Source organism: Micromys minutus (assembly GCF_963924665.1).
Source record: "Micromys minutus genome assembly, chromosome: 26".
Classification (NCBI taxonomy): domain Eukaryota; kingdom Metazoa; phylum Chordata; class Mammalia; order Rodentia; family Muridae; genus Micromys; species Micromys minutus.
Window position 1 is genome coordinate 31,813,903 of NC_137961.1, and position 24,098 is coordinate 31,838,000.

A 24,098-nucleotide genomic window follows, 5' to 3' on the forward strand; every position below is an offset into this window, starting at 1 on the left:
TTTTTTTAGTCAGTACTTGATTTTTTTCAAGGGCTTGACAGTATGCATTGAAAACCTAATAGTTACAATAAGCGTAAAGTACATGCAAAACAAAATACAACATGGAAATAGTCAAAGTGTTCTTGTTTTGTAAATATATGTATATTTTTTTTGTTTTCTTTATTTCTTGGACTTCATACATTCTGTGAGTTGTTTCTGGGGGAGTGCAAGCCTCTGGGGTTAGCATCCCACTATCAGTGACTGCATATTATGTCTGTTCTTTTGTGACTGGGTTATCTCACTCAGGATGATCTTCTCTAGATGCAGCCATTTTCTTAAGAATTTGGTTAAGTCATTGTTTCTGGTGGCTGAGTAGTATTCCATTGTGTATATGTACCACAATTTTTGTATCCATTCATCTTCTGAAGGACATCTGGGTTCCTTCCAGCTTCTGGCCATTATAAATAGAGCCGCTATGAACATTGTGGTGCATATATCTTTGTTGTGTATTAAAGTGTCTCTGGGGTATATGCCCAGAAGTGGAATAGCTGGGTCTTCAGGTAGTACTATATCCAATTTTCTGAGGTATCACCAGACAGATTTCCAGAGTGGTTGTATTAGCTTGCAACCCCACCAACAGTGGAGAAGTGTTCCTCTTTCTCCGCAGCCTCGCCAGCATCTGCTGTCATCTGAGTTTTGGATCTTGGTCAATCTGACTGGTGTGAGGTGGAATCTCAGGGTTGTTTTGATTTGCATTTCCCTGATGGCTAAGGATGTCGAGCACTTCCTCAAATGTTTCTCAGCCATTCGGTGTTCCTCAACTGAAAACATTTTGTTTAGCTCTGTACCCCATTTTTTAATAGGGTTATTTGATTCTCTGGTGTCTAGCTATTTGAGTTCCTTGTACACCTTGGATATTAGGCCTCTATCTGATGTGGTGTTGGTAACGATCTTTTCCCATTCTGTTGGTTGGAGTGATTTCTAATATTTATTATAATCATAGAACAGTGTCTAGCCTAATTGTCATCAGAGTAGTGAAATCTGGCAACTGATGAGAACAGATAGAGAGAGATGCACAGGCAAATATTAGGTGGAGCTAAGGGAGTTCTGCAGAAGAAGGGGAGAAAGGATTGTAGGCATCAGAGTTGTCTCGGAAACTGTATGAACATGGCCCAAAGAACCAACTAAGCACACAGAAACTGAAGGGAAAAATCACAGAGCCTGCCTGTGTGTGAGGTAGGTTCACAAACAAAATATGCTATATTTTGTTTTTGTTTGTTTGTTTCTCAAAGTTAAAAGCAGAATAATTTCAATCTATTATTGATATTAAAAACAACATAGCCATGGAAGAGAGTGAGGCATTTCTCACAGTGACATGCAGCATTCATCCTCAGGAACATGTAGCTGTATTTCTAAAAGAAAGAAATCAAATTTTATAATACATGTATTAGGAAAATAAATTAGAAATTAAAGGAAATATATTTCTTTCCCCTTCATGTGTTAGTGAATAACTCACTTTTTCATTTTGGTTTGATAACATTTAGGTTAAGGCAAAGGAAAATATGAAGTGTTCAAAGGAAGTGTAAAGAGGTCATAAAATCAGACCATAAAATTTTCAGAGATTTTGTAAGTGCAAGGCACATAGTTCAAGAATGACATACTTAACCATAATAAGTCAAGAATGACATACTTAACCGTAATAAGTCAAGAATGACATACTTAACTGTAATAAGAGCAATGTTTATTTTAGGAAGATTTTAGATGTCGATCAGTGAGTTCTGCCTCTTTCTGACTTTCTGTTTCTTCAGCTGTCCTTTTTCAGTTCAGAGAGGTGAAAAGAGACTATTTAGACATTATTGCTAAAACGTGGAAAGAGAACTGCCCTTTAATATACATAAGAACTCAGATCAGCCTCTAGTTTATATAATGAGGGGGTTCCTACATAACGTTTATTTTTAGATTTTTTATGATGTGTATATAATATGTATATGTATAATTTATAAACAGTTTGTCAACAATGTTTGTATTTGCTTATAAATACTTTCAAGCTTTTCTATTACAACTTTATATCTTGACTGCTTCTAAGCCTGATATGTAAGGGCCTTCTCACATATTTAAGATCTCAAGTGTTAACCTTTATTTTGCTCTCTGCATTGTTTTCGTATTTATTACTACCTACAACATATACTATTATCTCTGAGCATATCTAGTAACACACCTCTTCCATACTGCTGAGGTTGTTTCACCAGCTTTTTTATAATTCCATTTTCTGCCAATAAATTTTTCTGGTAATATTCATACGTCTTTTCAGTTGAATTCTTGAAAATGTCTGATTTAATTTACCACTAAAAAAAGTAATAAGGAATGATGGGTTTTGTTTTAATTCACGTTCCATTTCCTGTAATATATTCTGTATCTGAACAAGTGATTCCATAGCCAATGTGTAATATGATGTAAGTTATTCCCTAACTAAAAAATGTTTGGTTACTCTCGTGATTTTTACATTGACATATTAAACATGTATCTAAATCATTTGTGGTAGGCACTGAAAAGACATAAAGTAAGTAGTTCAGGAAAAAATTGAACAATTTTGACTACTGAAAGAACTCAAAAGATGAGCAACGATTCAGGTAAAACTATTATAGCTTTAATTTCACACAAACGAAGTTCATTTTGGTAAGATGTTCATTTAAAAATATATCAAGGAAAGATGATGTAATGTTAGAATCTTGAAATATCTAGAAGGTACATGTATTTGATGCCTTAAATACAAGTTGTAATATAAAACTAACTGCATTTACAGAGAAAATATTATACAGGTAAAAGTAATCCCCTATAAGATACATCAAGGTCTATTAATGTCATTATGGTTGTGGCACAGCTAAAATTAATTTGACAGCTGTTTGCATAATTAAGCCATATATATCTATAAACATATATATGTGCGTACATGAATCTTTCATGCAAATTCTCAGATTCAGACAAATCTCATCAATCAAAACAGAAGCTGTTTCATGATAAACTGTTGCTGGTGCACAGCTCAGATATGTTCTATTTTAAGACAAAATGAGTCCATGGTGGTATTTACTTCCAGGTGCAATAAAATCCATTTCACTTTGAAGGCTAATTAAAGCAATGAAACTTCATGACAAGGAGAAGCCAAAGCTCTACCATTCCAAACAGTGTTTGACATAGACTGCCAAACATAGCTTTAAAAATTCAGGCATGGGACTAAGGTGCTGTTATAGAGTGTTCTCTACATTAATCCTCTATGACTTATTCCTATAAATTATCTGGTTAAGATTTTGTCCATACAATAACTACTAGTATTTGTTGTCTGAGCATTTCAGGATACATAAATAGTATTCTGAAGAGCAATTTTAAGTTGAACATCTCACTCATTATTGCAATTGCAGTAGTCAAAATGTTGAGACAAGAATATTGCTATAATTTTCAGACCATACTTCACTGTCTAGTGACTTCTATGTTAGTCTCGGCTACACAAAACTATGTTGTATGCTTCTATAATATAATATATATTAAATATAATGTAATATAATATATGTAATTACATAATATAATATATATTATATATAATTACATGTATATTATATGGCATGCATTACATATACATCTATAATATGTATACATGTCATGAGTTTGTGTGAATGCAGTAAGGCCTTTGTTATCATACATAGTAAAGTTTACAGAATTTAGTACTTTGATATGTCTTATAATGTTGTTATTTTCTCTTCTGTTTTTATTATTAATTAAAACCTTAGTACACAATGCAGTACTAAGTACATAATGGCACCTTTATTTTTAACATATATAATATTTAATGATTTGCTTATTTGTATATTCACTTTATATCCTAATCACATCCCTTCTACTCTCTTCCTAGTCCTACGTTTAAAAATTCCTCTCACTATTGCCCTCTCTCCTCAGAGAACAAGAGCCCCACTTGTGCAACAACCCACCCTGGGACACCTACTTTCAAGAAGACTAAGCACACCCTCCCACACTGAGGACAAGCCAGGCAGTCCAGGTAGGGGGAAGAGGATCCAGTGACAGGCAACACAGACCTAGACAGTCCCACTTGATAAGAGAACCACATGAAGGTCAAGCTGCAGGTCTACTGCAAATGTGAAGGGGATCTAGGTCCAGTTCCTGCTTGTTCCCTTGTTAGCGGCCCATATCTTGTGAGCACCCATGGTCCCTGATTAGTTGACTCCATGGGTCTTCATGTAGTGACCTTGCCCATTCCTACTTGTGAGCTGCTATTCACCACTCTTTGAAAAGACTCCCTAGGCTGTGGGTCCCTGCATCTGAGTCTATACACTCTTGGATGAATCTTCTCAGGCTTTGTCACCTCAGATGGGTCTCAAGATGGGGTAGTCATTGGTTGGCTGTTTCCCCAGTCTCTGCTCTCTCTTTATCCCTGCACACCTTGTTGATAAATGAAATTTGGGGTTGAAGATTTTCTGGATGGATTAATGTATGCTCTCTCCTCTGGAATCCCTAGATGGCTAAAGGAAGTGGATAATACAGCCGCCCCCCTTGATAAGAATCTCAGCTCCTGTCACCTCCATAGACTCCTTGATTTCTCGCCCATTTCTGCATTCAGCATGTCACAAGAAATATCCCTCAGCCCATGTACAGAGTTCCATTCTCAGTCCCTGCCCTTTCTTGCCCTGGTTACCTCCTACCTCTGACTATAAGCTCTGTTCTGATCCTTACCTCCTCTTCTATTCCATTTACTCACTTCACCCACCACTGATGACTATTTAGCTACTCCTTCTGAGTGAGATCCATGTGTCCACCCTTGGGACCTCCTTATTACCCAGTTTTTTGCGCCTGTGAATTGTAGCATGGATGTCCAGCAGTTATGGTTAACGTTTACTTAAAAGTAAGTACATACATGGATTTCTATCCCTGGCTTACTTCATTCAGGATGATAGTCTCAATTTCAGTCCACTTGGCTGAAAAATTTATGAAGTCTTTGCTTTTAATAGGTAAAGATTATTCCATTGTGTAGACATACCTTTTTTTCTTCATCTACTTTTCTGTTGAAGAACATTTTAGTTGTTTCCAGTTTTCAAAAATTACAAATAAAGTTAATATAAACAAAGTTGAGCAAATGTCTCTGTATTATATTGGGGCACTGTTTGTAAATATGCTAAGGAATGGTATAGCTGTATCTTGAGGTAAAACTATTCCCAGTTTTATGGGAAACAAACTTATTTGCAATATTGTTTTACCAGTTTAGACTCTTACTAGCGATGGAGAAATATTGTACTAACTCCACATCCTCTCCAGCATTTACAGTCACTTCAGGTTTTGATATCACACATTTTGATGGGTGTAAAATAGAAATTCAGTGTTATTTTAATTTGAATTTTCCTGATGACTAAGGAAGGGGACATTTTTTAAAGTGCTTTTGACCAATTGAATTTTTTCTGTTGAAAATATTGTTTAGCGCTTTATCCCATTTTTAGCTGCCTTACTTGTGTTGTTTCTTTTTGTATAATTTCTTGGGTATTTTATAAATTTTAGATATTAACCCTCTGTAATATGTAGGGTTGGTGAATATTCCATTATAGACTATAGGCTGCCATTTTGTATTATTGACAATATCTTTTACCATACTGAAACCTTTCAGCTTCATGATTTTCCATTTATCAACTGATGATATTCAAGCCTGACAGATTCCTATTGTGTTCAGGAAGTTTTATCCTGGATCATTGAGTTCAAGGGGTTTCCCCATCTTGTGTTATATTATATTTTGTGCATCTAGTTTTATGTTTATGTTTTTTATAAAACATTCAAGTATTTCAATTACTTCAATTCGAGTCATTTCAAACAATGGTAATAGAAAATAGCTAAATAGATCTGTAGACAAGAATATATGTTCAGCAAAAAAAAATCTTTATAAAATATTAGAAATGAAGAAAGTAAGAGACAGAGTATCAGAGAGAGGGAGTAGTGGAGATAAAGAAGGGAGGAGAGAAGAGGAAAATGGGAAGAAGGAAATGAACACAAGAGAAAAGAAAGGGAAGTGAAGAGACAGGAAGAGGGGAGAAGAAGGAATGGAGAGGACAGTGGGGCTGGGGAGGAAATAAAAGTAAAATGATAATGGAAGAAAATCTCATAGTTATGTAATGTTTCTCTGACTTCTTTTTGTTTCTTATTGAACATGAAGAATTTTCTTCCTTTAATAGATCTGAATTTCTTATTATCAAAGTCATTAATATTTTAACTTCATCTGAGAACTACATTTTAGCTAATGTAGTGAAAAGATTAGATATTCATTTGATATTTTAAATTTATCTCTTTATTATGGTAGATATGGAATATTTTTCCTGTCAGTTACCAGCACACTAGTTTTTCATGGTGTCTTCTGATACTAGGGTGCTATGTTTGCATAAATACATTTGTTTTTCAATACCTTTGGTAATTCATCACAGTCTTGTGAAAAATGAATCTGTACCCTCTCCACCTCTCACACTATGGTGTCTTCTTTGTGCTTTACCATTGTCACCATTTTGTAAGATCCAGTTTTTATTATACAGTAAATTTTTTTCTTTACAATGTCATCTGTTGTTGCTGCCTGATTACCAGTTTAATTAAAAAAAAAAAAAACAAAACCATTAGCATTATTTCTTGAACACATCATGTGACCATTGTCCCTTTGCTCATGTGGTGGGTTTGCCCTTATGTCCTTTCTATCAAACACCTTATAAATTCTTTGATATTTGTAAATTGAATACTTTTGCAACCACTTGCATGAAGTTTTTTACATCCCTGAATTTAATGCATACCTCAAGACTTAAGAATTTGTTGGATATTTTACCAGCATACATTCATAGACATAAAAGCCATTAGCAAAATTGCAAAAGAAAGTAGTGCCCAGGTACAATCACAAATAGATTCAAGTGTTAGTACACAAAATATAGAGTTCCTAAAATGAATAAAACATACTAGTTGAACTGAACTAATACAAAGTTGAAGAACATAATTCAAAAGTCAAACTCTTATGGTCACAAGTAGATTGCCAGTCACAAGTATGACCAAGAAATCCTGGTTTTTTAAGCTTTTTTTTTTTTCACAAATGAAGTCTTTATCTTGAGAGAGTGATTAAAATATTCTGTTGATTCAAACAAATAAACAAAACAAGCAAAAACAGTAGGATCATAAGTCCTTAAGAAAAAGGTCTGCTCCATGTGTGCATTTTGTTTTGAACTCTTTTTCCAGTTAAAGGTTTACCTCATAAACACAGATCCAACATATTGTCATGAGGATTATTTAACATATAGTTTAAAATTGCAAATATTTTATATGTTCAGTCATGAAGAATACTTTGAAATAGCACATAAATTAAAAACAACAAAAACAAGTCATTCTGCAAATATGCAAACATGATTAAGTATAAAATTCATATCACAGAATAGTTAGGTAATATTGCATATTATTGCTAAAGCATACTCTTTAGTTTTGCATCATAAGACAGAATTTGTTAGATTGTAAACCTTTAGCTTACTGCTACTACTCATTAATCAAACAGTTAGCAATTCTATTGATCATTTGTTTTCCAAATTTTGAAAATGGATATTTTAGCAATTATGTAGCAAAAATGGTAAAGGTTAAAATGATAAATACATAGAAATAGTGGGAAATCTTACTACTGAGGAAGAAAATTGAAAATGAAGGAATTCACCTGGATATTTTTACTCCTATGTTTACATTTTTATTAATATTCATACAATTCTAAGAAAGGATAAGAAATAAAATGCTTTTTAAAATAATATTCATACAATTCTAAGACAAAGAAACAAAATATTTTTGCCATATTAAAATAATAGATTTAAATGAATATGTATGCATATACATTCATGCATTTATTTTTGTAAATATTTGTGATATGAAACATAGACAGGTTTGACTCAGGCTTTAGGAAGGAGAGAAAGAGTTCATAAGATAGGACAGACATGAATAAGAATGAAAATATAGGTGTATAATATATTGATGAAGGCTATGTTTGTGGGTTAAATGGAAAATCATTTTAGCTCTTTCTTTGAAACTGTTCAGGTTGCCTAAGCCACACTTTTTTTTTATGGTCTAGGAGAGATTTGAATTCCTGATTCTCTTGTCCCTACCTTTTATGTTTCAGGACTACAGGAAATACTGTTTTATAACCATTCAAAATTTGAAATATTAATATTAAAACACAATTGTAAAATTAAGGTTGATTTGCTAAAATCTACATCATAGACAAATCTTCCTTTTCAGACACCTCAGTGTAACTTAATTCGTAACCGCAGGAGAAATCTAGACATCTAATTATAGGTGGAGGGATGATGAAAATCTGGCACATATGTGCATTAGACTTTTATATAATTATAAAGAGAAATGAAAATTTCAGAAAAATCAATTTAAATGGAAAATATATAATAGTGATGTATATTAACCAAATAACTAATTATCACCATTAACTGATTAACTCTATAAAATAATATAATAACTGAGATAACCTAGACGAATACAATCAATACCATATTTATCTCTAATATGCAGATCTAACTTTTGAATTTTATGTAATGAGTTTCTATGGGAGTGATTGTAGCTCTAGTCCGGAAGGAGAGAGGGGTCCATGACAAACAGGATCAAGTGTTTGGGTGCAGTGGAAGGTAATGAAATATGACGAGGCATTGAAAAGAGCTGTAGTGGGTACAGAGGGTACAAGGGGGAGAGGAAACCAGGTAGATATGAAAGAGAAAAAGATTAGGCAATGGATCAACCCAAACTTGATGGAATTCATAAAAGAATTGCTAATATCTGTAAAATTTAACTTACAAATGCAGAAAACATGATTCATGTTGAAAGGCCACATCATTTTTAGAGCAACAGCGTGTTGCATACGTTGGTCTATGCAGATTTACAACACAAAGGAGATGAAAACTCTTTCTCTTTCGCATAGTCTAAGAGTTTTGTGGTTGTGAACCTCACGAAGTCAGAGCATGTCTGGAGGGGTCAAGTGTCAGAACACTCATGTTGGTAACATTTTGTCACTTTAAATTTGCGTGGTTAAGATATTTGTGTGAATCATAGCTTTTCTTCAAATACATATATGTATATGTATATATATATATATATATATATATATATATATATATATATATATATATATATATACATTTGATTGACTAAACACATATATACATATATGATATTTATGACTTCTAGATAGGTAGTAAAGAAGAAACACTATGTTGAGATGTTTAAAGTTTAACCCTAATGGCATATATATTACATACATTAAATTTAATATTTCTTCATAAGAACTGACAAAATAGTTAATCACATGTAGTTGATATAATTTTTATATTTACTTCCCAGTTTAACTACTAACATGCATCCTAATACAATAACTTCTTTTACATAGTCAGATAGGAAGTCTTGACTGCTTATGAAATTGTTGTGCAAATTGTCAAGCTGAGTATGCACCCACAATTTTTAAATATATAGTTCAGGTTACATTTATTATATTATATGAAACCTTGTCATTTTACATTGTACGTTTGTTATATAATGAAATAAATTCTACAGAGAACATGATTATTGATCAGAAAATATATACAATTGTAGTGGCATCCTTTACAAAAAGTCACCACCACTGCCTACAGTGTGCAGTCCTGGAATTCTTTATTTTATGGCCTCTATTCTTCTCCACAATATTAGTTCCTTAATGCCTACCCTATCTTTTTGCCTGAAAAGAATCACCTTTTCAGTTGATAAAGAACTTACAAATTCTTCTGCCATTGAAAACTTCATCAATTCAATGAAATTTCCTAAAATCTCATTTTAACATTTCTGTAAGCCTTTGAACCTAAGATTTCATATGTTAAGCTATTTCAATAGCTTAGTAGTTCAATGTATTAATGTAAGAATGGATAATATAAAATGAAATGAAATGAGACCTGACTAAAAACATCTTGATGCCCCAAATTATACTATACAAGAAATACAGAGATATCACCGAATCACAGACATTAATTTGTTTTTGTTGAGAAGTCAAGAAAAAAGGTGAAATATTTTCAAAAATCTTGGAAACTCTCTAGACCTCTAAACTCTTGTTCACACTGCGTTCTAATATAATCCATGAACTATAAAGGAATAAAATAGTTTAACAGTACATATAGTCATTAGAAAGTAAATATAAGAAGGGATATATTCAGAGAATTTTTCTTATACATTACTTTTGCTGCTGCCTGAAGGTTTTGTTCAACTTCCATTCAATTCACTCTATAATAGCAATGAAAATCTTATCGCTGCTGTACCAACCGCTGACTTCAACGGGCCTATTTGCTCCCAGAGAGCAATACTGTCTTGACTTCCAAGCAGTGTGAAGGCAGGAAAAGGAGTCTAGAAGTAACTTTGCTCCCTCTGTGATCAGGAAAGGGACATTCTCAGGCACCCAGGGAAGAATTAAAGTCAACATCATATTTAACAGACATGGGAGTACCTAATAATCCACTTTAACTGTCCTCATGAGAAATACAAATTTACCTTTATGTCTTCATTGTGCATCCTCCAATCTATCAAATGGCTGCATTTGGCAATTCCCATCACCTTGATTGCTCTAATCTATCACATGATGGAACTGAATGTTTCTCATTTCCTCTAAAAGGGTTTGCTGTTTTCCTCTTGCTTTTCTGGTAGACTGATTTACAACCTTTTCTTCTATTGTTCCCTCTGGTACTCTCTTTCCATATTTCTAGCAGCTTTTGTGTTAAACAGTTTAACTAAATTGCATGGAGACTCACCCCTCATTAATGTTAATCCCTGCTTTCCTACTTTTAAATTAACAGTGCCCAACTATCAAGAGGGTTTTATGGCCATCTACTCATTCTTTTTCATGATGATCTAAATACAGCTATTGTATTCATAACAATTACACCATTAGAGCACAGTTTCCCTGGGATTAAAACAAAACCATTCTATCTACATCTCTTTCATTATACATATGCTTTAGATTCTTGAAATTGATTTCGATATTAGGGCATGGGTGAACAGACTGAAAAACATTCTTTATGTGGAAGTTCTGCTCTCTTTACATGTTTATATTACATCAATATTTATAACAATTTTTTAGGTTGCTAAATGCATTATTTTGAACCTGGCTTTATAATTATCTTTCTAACCTATTTATGGTATTGCTTCTTAGATATTCATCCATTTATTTTAGTGTTTACATTTTAAAGAAATTAAAAATTCACAGTTATAATAACAAAGTGGAGAAGGTATTTTTCTTTCTTTTTAAAGAGCTTTTATTTGTTTGCCTTTCATATGTATATATGCCTTGCCTCTGTGTGTGTGTGTGTTTGTGTGTGTGTGTGTCTGTGTGTGTGTGTGTGTGTGTGTGTGTGTGTGTGTGTGCTGTTTTCATGCCTAATGCCCACAGAAACATAAACAGCCATTTGAGTACTTGGAAACAAAACTGGGCCTTCTGAAAGATCACTAAATGTTCCAGAAGGTTCAATGCATTTTTAATATCACCCCGACTTCAATAAAATAACTGTTTTGACAATTATTTTAACAGATTCACAAATATTATCTATGAAATTAAAAGAAACAGTTTTTCTGATATATAATTGTATTCACTGGCATATATTTTTATATTCACTCGCTATTTGTGATACAAGGCCATGTAACACATGTGGTATAACTGATGACTTCTGAGGAACAATAGCTCATGGCCAAACAGTTGCTTGATTAGCTCCAGGATATAAAATTAGAAGACTTTCCAGTTATTCATTCTTTTTATCACTGTAACAGTCAGTGAAATGCTAAAATTCCATAAAAGACTGTTAGAAAGAATGGACAAGGCAGAGCAGGAACTACTAACTAAAATTTATATAGTGGTGGTTTTAATGTAAATGGGTCTCATAGGCTCATGCATTTGAATACTAAGTTCTCAGTTGGTGGACCTGTTTGGTAAAGATTAGGGGGAGTGGACTTGTTGGAGGAGTTGTGCTACTGGGAGTAGCTGTAATGGTTTCAAAAGCTTGTGCAATTTCTTAGTTACTTCCCTCTGTACTGTGCTTAGAAATCAGGTGTAATCTCTCAACTATTACCCCAGGAACATGCTTAACTGTTGCCATGTTCCAAGCATGGTGACCATGGACTATAACTCACTGGCACCATTAACTTCAAAATGAAGTGCATTCTTATATATGTTGTCTTGTTATGGTATTTTCTCAGCATAATTGAAAAACAATTAAGAACTGGTACCAGAGATTGGGCTATTGCTCTGAGCAACCCAACTATGTGGGATTCTGGAAGAATATAAAAGACTTTAGGACTATGAACAAAATTTAACAGTATAAGTCCATTCTAGTAGGAGGTTATAAAACAGCAATATTGAGATCAGAGTGGACTATGGAGGCAAAATTAAAGTGGCTTCAGACAGGAACAATATGAAAAACTGGGATATAGGACTGTGTTATTTGTAAAAGAATGTGGCTGCTAGTTAGTTGCCATGGTCTAAGAATCTGCCAGAGCTTAAACTAAAGAGTTTTGGATTTCTGTCATTGGCGGAAAAGATTTTCAAAAGAGCTTGCTTTTGACAGTGTATGTGGTCATCATTCTTGTACAAATATATAGTGTAAAGAAGCAAAATTACAAAATGTAAAGTTTGAAAAGGAAAAGTACACCAGAAAATTGGTAGAGCCTTGTTTTATGCTGAAAAGGATCCATGGAGTAAAGGGGGTAGTGCCCTCAGGGCAATGCCCAGCTCTCCTGATGCTGGAATTTGAATAAAGACGCTCGAAAATTTCATTAAGCAATGTGGTTCTGGCCTTAGTGTCATGAAGGATACAGAAATGAAGGGGGGTTGTGAAACCGTCCTCCATAGAGAAGGGAGCCACTTAAGCCAGGCTGTCTGCAAGGGAGTCCCAGCAGTGGGTTCCATAGATACCATGGAGGAAAGCTGTAAAACAGAATCCTAGATTGCACTGAAGACCCTACAGTTTCGGAGACCCCAAAACCATGGTATATCTTCCAAGGAAATTTGCATACAGCTTGTGGATTTGGTCTAGAAGATGCTGCAATCAGCAAAGCATGAATGATGAAGTATTAAGTCCTTTGACATTGGACATAGAGATACAGGATTTGGAGACTGCCGTGCTTGCTTTCTGCCTTTGATCCATTATTTCATCATTATGTGAGTATTTCACTCATTTTTTTTCCTTTTGTGGACTGGTATACTTTGAGGGTTCTTTGTTCCATCCATCTCCAACATTTTATTTCACCCTTTCAACCCTCTAAACTCGAGACAGGAAAAAAAAAATAGATCCCTGCATGTTATCAGGGGTCAGAAAGGGGGCAATATTTTCATTAGATTACTTCCTGGTGATTTAAGGTGCTGAGTTCCTTGGGGCAAGTTTTTATCTTCACCTGCAGGATATCTTATTTCTTCTTTTTAATTTTTTTTTGTACATAACAACTTATCAAACCATGACCAGCAGTGACCAACAACAACCCACAACTAAACAACCTCCTCCCAAGAACTGCACTTATCTGGGCTCTAGAATTTTATGTAGCCTCCGAAAGTTCCCAGAATTCTTAATATCACATAGTCACAGAAATTATCTGCAACTTGCAAAGTCATGCCTTTGCTGGGTAAATCATAGTCATATTCTACGGACAATCTGAAGCAGCCTAATAACCCATACCCAGGATTAAAATGAAAACATATCCCATGAATATATATAATATATATAAAATATATATATATATATTAAAGAAACCACAATTCAAATTTTTCTTTAAACATATAGATATACATTCTATATCACTGAATATTAAAAGCATGTGATTTTAGTTTTGAGATTGATATCCTATCTGATGAAAATTAAAAGATTTTCTTGACTATCAGAAGAAATATTGAAGTTTTGCACAGTTATGCGACTGTTAGAAAACCTCAAGATTTTTGAAGTTAGACTAAATGTTATTTGCTTCACGCCATGGCCATAAGCCTACACACAGAGAGGAGTGTGGTACTTTTAAAGAAAATTGTTCTTAAATTTGAAATATAAGTAAGGAAAATACAATAAAAGGGGAAAATAGCTCTCATTGGCTCATATATTTAAGTAACCATTCCTCGGTTGGTAAAACAGCTTGGATTAGCATGTATGTCCTTATTGGAAGAGGTATGTCAGTAAGTGTGACCCATTTCTCAGTAATATGCCTCTACCATTGACTGGATTAGATGTATTATCTTAGCTACTTCTTCAGTACCAATCCAGGCCGTTTGCTGGCATGTTCCCACCATGATGGAGTCTAATCCTCTGTAACTCTGAAAATCAAAACATGATTTATTTTACGAATTGCTTTTGTCAGGTTGTCTCACCACAGCAATGGGGAAGTAACAAAGAAAGCTAACTCATATTTTGAAAGGAACATGAACTATGAGTAAACTGGTGAACCTAGGGATGAGAGGAAACTTCATAGATGCTTTCTCATCTATTAGAATTCATGTATTCACAGATTTTACACCTCTCACAGACAAGATAATCTTCAAGTAATATCTGAGCTACAAACTTACAAAAGAGCTGTGCATTAATAAGAATGACCCCCATTATTTCAATGCTTTAGGAATTGCATTGTTTGAAAGGAATAGGCTGTATGGCTTTGATAGAGTGCATGTGGCTTTGCTATGGTAGGGGTGGCTTTGTAGGAAGAAGTGTGTCACTCGAGGTAGGCTTTGAGGTTTCAAAAGCCAGGCTCAGTGTCTTTCTCTTCCTGCTGCCTCTGGATACAGATGTAGAATTGTTACCTAACTCTCAAGTACTATATGTCTGCATGACATCACATTTCTCACTAGAAAAACAACGATCCAACCTTGCACAAGAAACTATATGCAAGAATGAAGGAAGTGTTTTTCTGTATAAGAGTTACTGTGGTCACAGTGTCTCTTTACAACAATTATAACACTGATTTAAACACAGAGGGAACAGGGCATATATTGCATGTGGAAAAAAGAAAAAAGTCAGATTTACATACTAGAAGTCAACTTTCTATAGGACTTAATGGTAGCAGGCCTTGTTATGAATACAATTTAACTTAATGGTAGTAGGCCTTGTTAAAAATACAATTGAACTTACAAGAATAAATAAGGTAAATATGATAGTTTATTACACTTTAGAGATGATAAAATGAAGACAGAAAGAAACTAAGTAGTCAACCCAAAGATGCAGAATTAGATGAGGGAGGTTATATTTTAACCCAGGTTCTGCATTCAAAACCTCCCTCTTCATAGCTGCCGTTAATGTCTAATGGACACATACCTTTGCCGTGCTCTCTCAGTCTCATTCTTCAGAGGTAGAGTTTCTCCTGTCACCATCATAATTTTCTGCTGGACTTGCTATTTGCAATAGAGTAGAACAGAGATAGAGATATTTTATTGAATTGTAAATACCAGGGTTCTTTCTTTCTTTCTTTCTTTCTTTCTTTCTTTCTTTCTTTCTTTCTTTCTTTCTTTCTTTCTTTCTCTTTTTCTCTTTCTTTCTTTCTTTCACTCTTTCTTTCTTTCTTTCTTTCTTTCTTTTTACAGCTACCTTCTGTTAAAGTCCTGTCCTGAAATACAGTGAAAAGACACAAAGCTGTCCTCTTATACATGGATATGTGGATTTCAACTGAGAAGTTCAGCCAAAAACTGTCACTTATTTCCAGACTTATGGATGGAACAACATTATATTTTCTGCATAATCACAAGTTCAGAGAAAATACTAAGAAATTTCAGAACCCCGATAATTAATATGTAATTGTTACTTTACATTACTAAGTTGTTGGGTAATTTTTACATAATACTAAATATAGGTAAGAAAATAAGTTGTCACGTCAACCCATTTCTATGCCATCTAATATTTGTGGTAGATCTCAGTTCTTTTAAAATATTCTGTACTATATTTATCGTTTATTTACCTTTGTTGTGTGTGTGTGTGTGTGTTTGTGTGTGTGTGTGCGCGTTCGTGCACATGCACGTGCCCATGCATGAGTGTGTGATGTACATATGAGAGACAGACACAGAGAGAGGACATATGGCATGCTTCTTTCTTTTTAATGTATTGGTCCTACAGAAAGAGGAGAAGTGAAGAGAGGGATAAGGAATGAAAGTGAGGGGAGATAAAAGAATTCTAAAACGTTTTAAGGGTTTTGTTTTCATGCTCTGGTACTTTAACATCCAAGAACAGCTGATTTATGAAGAAGAACATTTAACGTGTCCAGATTCAGGGGCTGGAAAGTCCAGGATCCAAGCTTTGTTCTTCTTGCTCATGTGCATGGTCACTTGAAAGAAGAATAAATCATGTTATCAGGCTGTCAGGACCTGGGCACCCCATAAGCTCTCCAACTTTTACAGGTTTCTCATCAGCAACACTTGAGCTTTCACAGTCACATACTTAACACTTCTTGTGTAGAAGGAAATGGTTCAACATACACTGACTGTGCTTTTGAGAGGAGGTAAGGAAAAGCTAGTAAATTATTATAAGCTAGAATTTGCATATATATTTAAGAGACTTAAGTATAGATAAAAAATTCTAGATTAGTTCATAGTAGAAATTAAAATTTTAACTATTAAATGATATATATATATAAATAATTAGGCAAATTTGCTTATATGTATGTGTACAATACTTTATGTTGAGCAACAAAACTTCAATTCTGACCTCAAAAAATTAGAACTGAAAGAATGTTGCTACGGTACTCATATTTGTCTTCATCAATGTGGTAGTAGAAAATTATCATTGATATTACAAAAAATGTGTTAACCTATGTTTTGACATATATAAAATTTCAGTAGTTATATTAGAAATATGTGATATTTAAGTTTACTATAAAAGTGAATGCTGGGTTTATCCTTAATACTTCATATAATTAAAATGCTGTGTCTTATGATGTCAAAAAGGACATGTAATTAATCTACACAAAATGATGTAAGTATACCATACCCTGCCTGAGTGTACGGAGCAGCCAGTGTGGGGCACTAGATGAAACAGTTGGACACAATCTTGTTCATTTTATCTTTCTGCCTGATATCCATTTATTTTTGACTAATGAAGAAATGCATCATAGACCCTGCAACCTCTAGGCTGTATGCCCATTTCTCTAAAATATTACCCGTGAGCTGCAGCCAGAACCGGGTTTTTAATATGCTGTTTTACTGTTCTCCTTGGTTAGTAACTTCCAGGTGATGGAGTTATAATAGAGAAAGCTCATTAAATATAATGACACCAACTCACTCCTTTTCTCTCAAATTACTATTGGCTCATCTCCTTAGCAGAGGGTAATACTGTATGAAGGCTTAAATAAAGCTTCCTAGTTTCTCATGAGATGTTTTTGGCACCCAGTCAGGACCAAATCTATAAAGAGGATAAGCATCTATTCCACTAAGACAAATGTTGCTTCTCTCTCTCTGACAGAAGACCCAGCACACCTGTGTCAGTACCAGGTGGCTGCATGGAGAGGTCTGCCCTGGTTGATGGGGCACTCTGCACTTTCTACATGAAATGAATATAGGGCAAGTAACAGTAAAAAAGTGTAAAAGTGTTTTCCTTTGACTTCTTATTTTTCAATAATGGTGTAAGAAAAAAATATTGACATAGTATCCCTTTTATTCCATAATAATGTCTCCTTGTCAATGCTGAATATTCATTTCGAAAACTAATTGTTTTCATTTCTATTTGAATGTGTGCATATGTGTGTGCATTTGTATATATGTGGATGTTTGTATGTGACGCATATGTGTAGGTGCACATGCTACAATACACTTGTGGAGCTTAAAGGAGAATATACAAGAGTTTCCTTTCACCATGAAGGTTCTAGATTGAAACTCAAGACTTCAGGTGCCTGAATCCACTGAACCAAATTTCTAGTTTTGCTTAACAAATCTGTTACGTTTATACATCTCTGGAAATGACAGACTGTATCATTGAGTGAATGAGCTTTCAGATTTAAGTCTGAGTTGGCATGTGTTTTCCTCTCCAACACTGACCCACACTGTGGATTCCCCATCAGTTCATACCATAATCTGCAGCCAGCATATCGATGTGAGTAGGACAGGGGCACCTTCATCTCATGGTTAAGAAGTCCCATCTTATTCTTGTACTACAGCCTGGGACAACTGAGAATCTACAATTTCTCTAAGTTCCACTTGCAACATTCATTCACTGTGTAAATTACTTGTAACTACTTTTCTAAACCTAGACTCTTTTCTAAGGACACATGAGTTTGCTATATTTCATCTACTAATATGAACTAGAACATCTACAAATAGGAAATATTCCATTGAGTAGTTGAAGATTCAATGTGTCTTATACCCATGGTAGTGATTCCACCAATCTCCTCATCGGCACATAGAGATTTAATTTAAGTGAAAAAAGTAACAGGCTGGGTGTATTTATTATAAACAACATGATAATTAAGGTCCTACTGAATTACACCCTGGAATTAATGCTCTCATTGAAACAGCACAATTATATACCATACCTTTAAAATATTTGACTTCTGATATTCTTCATTTGCTGGTGTAGGGGGTAAACGAAGTTTCTACTAGATGTTATAGCACTAATGAAATGCTCCTCAATTTTAACTGTCTTCTACCAAATCTTCTATTCCCTTCCTTGAATTATCTTCTTGCTCCTGTCTACAACCCCATCCCCAGTCTTTCTGTAAATTCTCTTCTACTTACTCTTCCCAGAGTGATCCCTCTAGCTTTCCATCCTATTCTTTATACCTAACCTCTTTGCATCTATGGACTGTATCTTGTTTACCATTAATGCAGTGGTTAATGTTCACATATAAGTGAATCCTTTTAGCATATTTACCTTCATGAGTCTGTGTTACATCACTCAAGATGACAGTTGTTTGTTTATTTATTTAGCTCTATTGATGTGCCTACCAATTTTATGATGACAGATTGAACTGGGCAAATTATTCTTCCTGATTCTGTTCTGTTAAATAACTTGAGGAGTATTAGCTTTGCCTCACTTTTTAGAAGTCTGATTGAATTTTGGACCAAAGCCTTTATTGACTGGGTGACTTTTGATGACTGCTTCTAATGTATAAAGGGATGTCTCTCTGTTTTAAATTACTTATTTGAGAAGGCCAGTGGTGGTGGACCCTTTTACTTGAGCACTAGAGAGAGAGAGAGGCAGGGACATCTCTGAGTTTGAGGCCAGTTTGGCCTTCAGAGCAAGTTCCAGTGTGACCAAAGCTATGCAGAGAAACCCCATCTCAAACAAACAAACAAACAAATAAACAAATAAACAAACAAAAATACCACAACCACCACCACCCCCAAAGAAGAAAGAAGAAATCACTTATCTGATGTTGATTACACTTTGGTAAAATTTATGTACAAAGACAATTATTCATTTTAAAAATTTTCCAATTTAGTGTCGTATAGTTTTTTAAAGTATATTAGTTTTATTCTCTAAAAATAAAGTATATTATTTATACTTATTTCCTCATTGGGTGTTGCTTTGTCTCTGTTTTCCTTTCTGATTTTGTTAATTTTGATATTTTCTGCTTTTTAATTACTATAGATAAGGTTTTGTCTATTGTATTGATTTTCTCAAGAAATAGTGATTATTTATTATTTGTATACTTTTTTTGCTTTCTATTTTATGGATTTCATTCTAGTGTTTGATTTGCTTTGTTGTTTACTTTAGGGGTAGTTTAATTTCTTCTCTTCTTTCTGGATCTTTAAGATGTGCTGTTTAAATGTTAGAAAGAGATCACTCCGGGAGTTTTTTTTTTTTTTTTTTTTAAATATGAAACTGATCATAAACTTGCCCCTTAGAACCACGTTTGTTATGTGTCATAAGTTTGGGCATGCTGTCTATTTATTTTTCTTATCAGATTTTATATTTCCAAAGTTTGAGACCTGAGACACCCAAATGTTCAAAGGTAGACTTGAAGAGAAACCATCCTAAGTATTATGGACTTGCAGCAAGAACAGGCAACTAGTATGCCCATAAAGCCAGGCTGAGATGTATTTATACAGAAATGATGGGTAAGTGACTATTGAAGTTATTTTAAACCAAAAAGTAAAACATTAATGGAGTGAGAGAGTGAAAGGAAGGAGTGGAAAGAAGAACGAGAAGGAAAGGATGAAGAATGGACTTAATATTACTTCCAAAATTGCCTGGTGTGGTCCTGGGTGGTCCCTTATTGTGAGAGTCAAGCATTTCTCAGCATAGCTACTGTAAATGAGGAGAAGAGTCATGAGAAGCCAACAGGTCACAAGTTAAGGGGAAAACAGCTGCTGTTTCTTTTACATTAGGTACAATTATTTCTTCATATTTTCCCACTGTAATTGGTATGGTCCTATGTTTATCTGCTTTCCGGGTCACTGGGTGCTTTGTACAGATCATGATGGAATATGTCAGTTGTCTTTGTTCTCCATGAGTAAAATATATTATAATCCAGTTTGCCAGAATTCAATCAAAATGTTCTTGGCATGCAGGCTTCCTAGGAACCCACCATACACCCAGCCCCAGTGCTTTCTATGGGGAACTTTAGCAGTTGGCAGCTTGAGCTAACACTGTATCAGGAGTAATGTTTCAGTGACTGAATTTTAGCCAGTTGGATACTGCTCTTTAGCTCATTATCTTTTCATGGGTGTTTGATGGTAGTGAAACAGGCATTGCCCTGGTAGTCCTTCCAATATTTTCAGAATTTCTACATAAGATAATTTTACTATCATATAACTTATATTCGGTGGTTAACCAACAGTACTTACTATACCATCCTCAAGAACTGCACACATGTCTATAGATTCTATAAATCGAGAAGCTGATTAATTTGCTTCAGTTTTCTACAGAACTGTTTAGATTTTCAGTTGCTGACTTTCTACTTTGATGCCCTCTGATTCTTTCCTTCATTGTTTGCTGCATTTATTGATTTTTCTTTTCTGAAGTCATAGTTAGTACCAAGCACAACAAAAAGTTCTGGCTCTTTATTTCTCTCTCGAGACAAACAGTTTAAATGTATTGGATGATATTATCTCTTCAGCCCATAAACTTCATTGTAGGTCTCAACAACAAAACTTTATGTCCTGAAAGCCTAATTTCCTTCTAATTTCCTTTTTCTGTAGCCATGCAAGACCCTCTTTTAGTTACCCACTATGTTTGTCCTTTTCTTATTGTATTTGCTGAACAAGAGAATGAAACTCTATTAGTTTTAATTATACATGCCACATATCCTCGTGCATTTTACAATAAGATGCCTGAAATATCAGTTTTGTTTGCTTTTCTGTCATATGTCAGTGGTAAATGTTGTCTGAAGTATTGTTGACTCACATTCCATTGTGTCCTCGGGTTATCATTTGTTATCCTGCAGAGCTCGGTAATGTTCTAATTCTCCAGCTGCTTGTTAACTACCTAGGGAGTTTCTGGGTTCTCTTTACATTTGTGAACAAAATAACCATTCTAAAAAGAAAATGAATGGCAACTTGATCACATGTAATATTTTGATTGTCCATCACTTCAAAGTCCACTGACAGACCTAAATAGTAGACCATAAAGTGTGTTTTCTAGATTTGAAATTCAACGTTGTATAATATTGATACATGTTTCATTAATAATTCTATAAAGTTGCTAACATTTTGGGATTGAGGTTAGAGCACTCCTAATATCTGTAATTCCTTTTGCATACTTCACTACAGGTCAAATATCATGCAGTTGATAAAAATGGGAGGTCACTAGGTTCTGGTCTCATAGATACTGACACAAAGATATGACCAGTAAAATACAGAGTGGATAAAAACAGAAGTCTAGGGTATTATGCAGTCTCTTCATTTTGAATATTTCTCCTCATTCCATTTGGATGACCAATGCTTTTAGCAGTGTTCTTTCCATTGAGCCTTTCATAGATTAATAAAATACAGAATGACATTCCATATGCAATAGTTAACAGAAAGTATTATAGCCTGTTTAAAAAAGCAGGGTACACAAATCAATTATAAGTTTTCTGATTCAGAATGGTGTTTGTTTCAGACTATTGAGATGGTAAGTATACATGAAAAATATTGCTAGTAAATTTTTCATTCCATAAGGAATATGTCTAGTAATCTAAATGTCTGATTTTTTAAATCTTTTTGTGTATGTTGTTTCTCAGTATTACTGCTTGAATAATTTTCTCTACAGGGGATTTGGTTGTGCTATATATGGGTTGTCTAAACGTAGCAATAAAGCCTTTCTTTACAAAGGAAAAAAAATAGTCAGAGCAGTTGGTAAGATAGAGGCATGGCTTGTAAATGTTCAGAGAGAAATTTAAAGACTTTTCCAGAGCTGTTTGATATTTTGAATGAAGATGTGTCATTTTCTATAACTGGGGCCCCAGAAGGTCTGAAGATTACAGTACCATAGAATAATCACCAAGAACAACAAAAATAGTGGAATAAAACCAGCTAGTGCTTAGAAGACAAGCCTTGTGTGTGACAGAGGACAAAACTTGAACAGTAACCCAAGTGCTTTGGAGGAACCTTAAAGATCATAATTGAATCCAGAACATTGATTGGTTAAGGATTGATTTTGCTTTGATTTGATTGTGATTTGTCCTGATTTCTTCCCTCTTGACATAATAAAGTATTTGGTTTATCCTTTGTTTTACTGGAGCTCATGAATGAGAGAGTTTACATTTTAAATGACTTTCAAACTTTAAAAAATGGCATTTTTAAAGACCTGAAATTTTAATGTGTTTGAACTTGTAAAGACTATAGAAATTCTATTTATTTATATTGTTAATGTGAGATTTAGAGATGAATAAGAAAGAAAGGATTGTGGATTGATAGGGATGTGTTTGTGAATCAACTTGAGGAAAGCTCAGTTGTACTGGGATTTTTTTTTCAAATTGAAACAATGTAGAATTTAGACAGGCACTAGCATCAGTTAAATAGTACCTCCATAAGACCCAGCTGCATGGCTTTTCTCAATCAATGGTTAAGGGCAAAGCCCATTGTGGGTGGTGCCATCCCTGTACTGGGGGCCCCGAGTTCTACAGTAAAGCATGCTGTGCAAGCCAGATGAGGCAATTCATTAAGTCATACCCATTTGTGGCCTCTTCATCAGACCCTACATCCAGGTTCTGCCCTGAGTGAGTTTTTGTCCTGACTTGGTTTGGTGATAAGCAGCACTGTGGAAGTGGGACAGAACCTTTCATCCCCAAATTAATTTTTGGTCATGGTGTTTCATTCCAGCAATAGAAATTCCACCTACGTCATCTGTAATATACATGGAATGATTTCATTCATTTCAGTGTTCTCAGTTTTCCTTATTAAATATTTTTCCAAACAAACTGTTATTATTTAAATTCCCATGTGTTGACAGAGATGGCTTTGAGGGAAAGAGTGTTTGTTTTTCCTGCAGAGATCTTGGGCTATGTTTGCAGCATTGATAATGGGAGGTCTATGACTTACTATAAATCCAGTACCAAGTGATCTTGCAAACATTCTGGACACCAAAGGCACCTGCATGCATATGGTGCAAGTGAACTCATACAGGCATAATCAGACACACCAAATGAAGTGCATTGCATAGAGTATATGCAAATAACTTAAATCAATAAAAATAGGCTTTTTATACAAAAACATATACAGAATACAAATGTCAGGCTCCTTTTGATAAATGCTTTAATTGCAAAAACTTATTTTGTATTTAATGTTTTTTGAAAAAATATACATATAAAATATAGTTATAATATGGTACAATTGATACTATTTGGAAATGTTTAGCTACATATCTTTATCTTTTTATTGTAGGAGTACACATCCCATTCTATTGATATTAGGCCTAAATACTGACATATTTACATTAATGATATGTAAGTAAAGTTAATGCATTATCTTTCTGATCTTAAGATTTTTTTTTTTTTTTTGGTGTGTGATTGCCAATGTTCATTCCATCCCTTGGTCATTTCAAATTCTAAAAAGAAGAGACATATTTTCAGTAATTTCATTTCTTTCATCATTGCTATTACAGTGAGATTTCCTGCAAAATTATGATAAACAGAACACAGGTCCATCAACCAAATATCATTTACCAAAACTAGAATATACT